This window comes from Gracilinanus agilis, chromosome 4 (genome assembly GCF_016433145.1).
Source record: "Gracilinanus agilis isolate LMUSP501 chromosome 4, AgileGrace, whole genome shotgun sequence".
NCBI classification, from domain to species: Eukaryota; Metazoa; Chordata; class Mammalia; order Didelphimorphia; family Didelphidae; genus Gracilinanus; species Gracilinanus agilis.
Window position 1 is genome coordinate 30,528,602 of NC_058133.1, and position 6,128 is coordinate 30,534,729.

Consider the following 6,128-nt stretch of genomic DNA (forward strand, 5'->3'; position numbering starts at 1 on the left):
CAAAGGAAGGAAGGAAGGAAGGAAGGAAGGAAGGAAGGAAGGAAGGAAGGAAGGAAGGAAGGAAGGAAGGAAGGAAGGAAGGAAGGGAGGAAAGAAGGAGAGAGAGAGAGAGAAAGAAATAGAGAGAGAGAGAGGGAGAAAGGAAAGGAGGAAAGGAGGGAGAAGGAAGGAAGGAAGGAGTGGAGGTCCTTATGGGGCAGATTCCAATTAACTGGGAAGTCTGTTAAAGCTAACTGTGTTGCGAAGAGCTTTGGGAAGGTGACTCAGTGGATAGAGTCAGGCCCAGACAGGGGAGGTCCTGGTTTCCAATCTGCTCTCTGGCACTTCCTAGCTGTATGACCTTGGGCATATCACATAATCTCCACTGCCTGGCTCTGCTGCCTTAGAGCCAATACGTGGTATTGATTCTATATGGAAGTAAGGGTTTAAAAGAAAAAAGTTGAATGGGTCCACCGTGAAGGATGCCAGATGCTCCCAGCATTCCTGAGCGTCCATTTCCTGTGACCTGGGTGATGGGTGGTCACTCTGGGGAGTCCTGTCTGGCTCCCAGGGCAGTGTGTTGAGATCTCCCTCCTTTTTCCCCAGAGAGAAGGGCCCTGGAATTCAGACCTTGGGGCGAAGGCTGACTTGAACTGGTTGCTGCTTTTAGCCAGGCCCAGAAATAATGCTGTTATCGTGTTGGCAGGCAGCAGAGCTGGGGTCGGGGTGGCCCGGGGTGATGACAGATGTCGGGGGCTGTCCCTTTGGCTAAAAGCTCACCCTTCTCTAGAAGAGCTGTGGAACTTCCCAGAAGACAAAAATGCTGCCCCGGGAGCCGGGGGGTGTTTGTCCTCTCAGGCCAGAGCTCGGGGAGGTGGGACCTCCCCAAACCAGAATGGGTTTCCTTTTGGCAAAACCCTTGTTTTGCTCTAGAATGAGCCTTGGGCTGGGCAGCCGAAGCCCAGATCCGAGGCAGATTTTGGCGGGGGGACTCTGGGCAAGGGCTGAATGCTCGTGGATACCCCAACTTCCTTCCTCCGGGGCTCCCCATCCCCCAACAACCAGGAGTAGGAAGAGTGAAAATAAGATGATCTTTTCCTAAATGAGGACAGCGCCGTCGAGGGTCCAGCTCTGGACTGGAGACGCTGTGGTGCTAGAGAGAAGCCCTGGGCTCAGCTTTAAGTGACTGACTCAGAAAACACATTGCAGACCTTAGAGAGGGAATGACCAGGACTGAGGGCTCGTCCCTGGTCACTCAGAGGCTAAGAGCCCAGATCTATGGATGTCCGGCCAGGGATTGTCCATCATCCCTCACGGCCCCTCTCCCAAACCTTTGTGGGGATTTGAAGTCAGCCGGCTTGGATTCAGATTCTGCCCTACCCTCTGCAATTCGGGTGACCCTAGATAAGTCATTTTACTCTCGTGGGCCTCAGTTTCCTCCTCTGTAAGAGGACTAGCTGACCTCAGAGGTACATTTGGGCGAGGTCCCTGCGACTCCAGCTTCTCTCAGATGCCTGACATTGAAAGGGAGAGGCACGTCCAAACTCAGCCTGGTCTTGGGCCAAGACAAAGCTTGAGCCCCCTGGCCAGAGCCAAGGGGCGCCCAGATGGACTGAGGGGCAAGACACGCACGTGAGCGAGAGGCTAAGTGGAGGCTGGAGGCTTCAGAGCCAGCCAGACTTCCCTCACTGACATCCAGCAGGACTCCAACAGGGAGATGGATGGTCAGAGACATTGGGGAGACTTGAGACCTAGAACCTGGATGGCTCCCGACTCCCCGTCCTGTGGTCATTTCGCCTGAAGCCCTCTGGGCGTGTGACGGGGAGCTCACTACCTTTCCTCACTGCCCATCCTACTTTGGGACAGCTCGGATTGTTGGCAGAGCAGGCCTCCCCGTGTTTCTCCTCCCGGAGGCCCGTGCCACATCATCTCGTTTATCATCTTCATTTTTGCTTTGTATTCCCGGGGCCGCAGGCACTTAGTATATAAATGCTGGTGGATGGATGTCGCCCCAAATCCTACACTGGGTGCTAAGAGACACGTGAAGCGGGGAGATCCCTGTCCCTGCCAGTGCAGGGAGGAGCCAGTCCAGAAGAAGGAGTCTCTGACGGGGCCTTGAAGGACAGGCCAGATCTGGAGCCTCAGAGAGTGGGATCAGGAAAGGCACAGAGCTAGGATCTGTGAAGGAGGATTTGGGAGTCGCCTCGAGGAAGGGGAGCCATCGGGGCCTCAGTTTCCCCGGCTGGTCCTTGGATCCAAGGCTTCCCTGCCCCCAGCTCCCGCTCCAAAGGGTGATCTCTAAACTAGGGCTCGGTTCCAGAGGCGTGGGCCCTGGGACGATGGGAGATCCTGGGGGGAAAGACAGGCTCCCAGCCCGGAGAGCGGAGCGAGTTCTCCCCCTCGTTCCTGCCCTCTCCCTCCTCCCTCCCCGTCCTCTCTGGGACTATCTCTTTCTTGGCCTCCTTTCATTCTCTGCCCACACACGGGAGGCCCACACAAGCTCAGAGTCAGCCACTGGGCTGGGGGAAGGAGCGGTGACGTGGGACTTAATGAGTCACAGCCCCCCACCAACAGTCCCTCCACCGAGCGAGACCCAAGTTACTCGGCGCAGCCCAGGTCTCTCCCAGGCTGGGATGAGTCTACGCCCGATGGTGGGAACGGAGGTTCCAGGCCACGAGGAAAAGCATTTCTGTTGTGGGAGAAGGCAGCGGCTCAGCTTCCCTTTCACTCCTCCAAACAGAAATGGATTCTGGTCTAGAGGGAGTGAGGTTTCCATCCTGGGAGGTATGGAAGCAGAGGGGGCAAAGGGGATGGATGCCTGGGCTCTGAGACTCTGGAACTCGCCAAGCCCCTGGTCCTTCTGTTTGCTGATGAAGATGGAAGCTGGCTGAACTGTGGGCAACTTGGTATTGATGTGTAGAGCCCCGGGGCTGGAATCCTCAGATGCTTCCTTGGGTCACCCCGGGCAAGTCACTTAAATTTTGTTTGCCTCAGTTTCCTCAACTGTAAAACGGAGCTAACAATAAGAGCCTCAGAGCTGGAGGGGCCTCGCGGAGCATCCAATCCAATCAATCCCGGCTGAACGAGAATCCTCTCCGCATCCCCTCCTTGACAAGTGGGGGAGATCTCCAGGGAGGAGGTCCATCCCCGCGTTGTTCAATCCCATCTTTTCTAGAGGAAGGAAGTGAGTCTCAGGGCTGGAAAGGGGTCCGGGCAGAGGCGGAATGGCCTCTGATGAGTGGACTTTTCTTTCATGTATGAGCGAGACTCTGCGGCCTCTGAGAACCAACCCTTCCAATTCTGCAACTCTGTGATCCTGCAGAGGGATGAACCGGAGGGTCCCCAGGACACAAATGGGCAGAACTCTGCCTCTCTTCTTGTGCCTGTGCCCTCTCCTTGCCTCAGAGCCAGCCGTGCCCACCCTTCGGGGGCTCCTCCATGGCCCCTCCGGCATCTCTGGAGCGTGGGAACTCTCCCGAGGGACTTGGTTTCCCTTTGGGGTTAGTACATAATTCTGGCAGTCGTGGGATGTTGTCTAAAGGGGAGAGTCTTAGGTGTACGGGGAGAGAGGTGCCAGCTGGGAGAAGACATGCCCTTCCTGGTTCCCCTCAATCACTCCCTGTTCCCTGCCCCCCCTTCCTGGGTACATGTCCAAGCAATAAAGCCTACTTATGGCTCAGCCAGGAGGGGAGGATGGAGAAAAGTGGGGCTTAGAGCAAGGAATGCCGGAGATGGGAGGGCCTTTAGAACCTGGAATGTTAGAGGTGAGAGGGAGCTTAGAACAGGGAATGTCATAGCTAGGAGGGGCCTTAGAAAAGAGAATGTCAGAGGTGGACATGGGATGTCAGAGCTGGGAGGGAGCTTAGAGCAAGGAATGCCCGAGATGGGAAGGAGCATAGAACAGGGAATGTTGGAAGTGGGAAGGAGCTTAGAATAGAGAATGTCAGAGATGGGAAGGAGCTTAGAACAGGGAATGGTGGAGGTGGGAAGGAGCTTAGAACAGGGAATGTTGGAGGTGGGAAGGAGCTTAGAATAGGCAATGTCAGAACTAAGAGGGGCCATAGAAAAGAGAACATAGTGAAAGAAAATCATTGTGTATTGATTAAGTACCTGCTGTGTATCTGTGGTAGATCCTGCTGTGGGCACCCAGTGGCTAGTACCACTAAGGCCTGCCTTCCAGCAGCTTGGTAGTAGGGTTAGGAGGTGGGGAGGACAGGCACCCAGCTAATCAGGGAAGGAGTTCAAGGAGAGAAGGGCAAGGAGGGAGCTTCATAGGCCTGTGGAATAGCTGGCATATTGGGATTCCCAGTCACCTGGTGACCAAGGTAAAGAAGGCCCCTGAGCTGGGCCCTCAGAAATGAGCTTAAGTAATTGAGATCAGACAAAAGGTGGAAGAAAAAAAAAGATAAACCTGGAAGTCAAGAAGCCCCGAGTTCAAATTCCAATATAGCCCTTTGCCACTGCACTGGTCTGAAAGTTTCTTTCTCATCCATAAAATGGGGCTATTGGGGCTTCCATGATCAGCCTTAGGGCTGCTCCTCAGGGAAAACAAGACCAAAGTCAGAGGTATGAACCTCTCAAAGTCTACCTCTAGGAGAGAGCTGGGATGCTAACACAGGAAAGGCACCCTTGCCCCGGGGCTTTCTGGTGACTTCTGGGGACTGCTAGCCTGTCAGCCTCCAGATGCCTCATTCCGTCTGCAGGCAGGGAGCAGCTTCTCTCCTGGGCAGCGAGAGCAGCTGGGAAACAGTTAAGCTCCAGCCTGCCTCCCCCAGGCCCCAAGAGCTGGGCGGGGGGCCAGGAAGGAATTTTTATGTCGGTTTTTCTCTGGTGTATTTTTTTTTTCTTTTCTGTTCATTAACCAGTGTGAAAGAAAATGAAATTGTATATTTAAGGGCAGCCCAGTGGTTACTGGGGAACGAAGGGTCACCGCAGGATCCTGGGGAGCCTGGCAGGGAGCGTCAGGGCTGGGGAGAGGGAAGGGAACCACCCTTCCCTACCAGGCTTCGAGGTGTGATTCTGCCTCCTCTGGGGCTGCTTCCAGTAGGAGAGCTCCGGGGGGAAAACAAGCCCGAAGGCAGAGGTAGGAACCTCATGTGGACTGAGATCTGTTTCCTGGCCTCAGAGAGTCCCAGCCGGAGCCCCGACTCCTGTTGCACCCTGGAGGACTAAGTAGTCAGAAGATATGAAGATCCATCCCATTCCCTAAAGGAATCCCTTTCTTATTCCCCTTCCTACTTAACACCTGGGGACAGCTAGGTGATACAGTGCCACACCTGGAGTCAGAAAGACTTGAGTTCAAATCCAACCTCAGACCCTTCCTACCTGTGTGATCCAAAGCAAGACACTTAACGTTGTTTGCCTCAGTTTCCTCATCTGTAAAATGAACTGGAGAAGGCTGTGGCCAACTACTCCAGTATCTTTGCCAAGAATACCCCAAATGGGGTCACAAAAAAGTGACTAAGCTACAACATTAGCATCGAAGGAAATGGAGGCGCAGAGAGGTTTGGGACTTTTCTAAGGTGGCGTCTCCCAACAAACACGCATTTATGAAGCCTCCACAGTGTTCCGGGCCCTGCAGAGACAAAGACAAAAGGGAAAAAAGAGTTCTTGGCTTCAAAGAGCAGACACTCTAATGGGGGAAGGGTCTGAGGAGGAGCTCAGCGTTCCCACACAGGGAACAGATGGGGAAGAAAGAAGGCAGTCACCCCTCCTAATGTCTCTCCAGTGGGTGGCCCCTCTGGTGCAAATTATGTGGCAATGAGAGAAGAGAACTCAGAAGCTGGTCAAAGGACCCGTTCGGGTCCTGAAAGAGCTCAGAGCAAGACCCCAGCCAAGCAGGGCTTTGGAGCCAGGCCACGAGGTGCTCAGCTCAGCACTCTGGGTGGGAAGGGGCAGAAGACATGGCGGATGGGAGGAATCCACTTGGGAATGGATTGGATGCGAGTGAAAGTTGGAAAAAATGTGTAACCTGCCCATTTCGCCAACCCAGCACCCGATGGGAGTCACCTGCTCAGAGAAGGCTACTTGCCAGGGGCATCCTCGCTCTGAAGTTCCCAGAGAAGCCCTGAGGATGTCATCTCCTCCTTGATAGGGTCCTCAGTGCCCTGATGATGTCATCATGAACAGAACTGGGCCCGTTCCTCTTC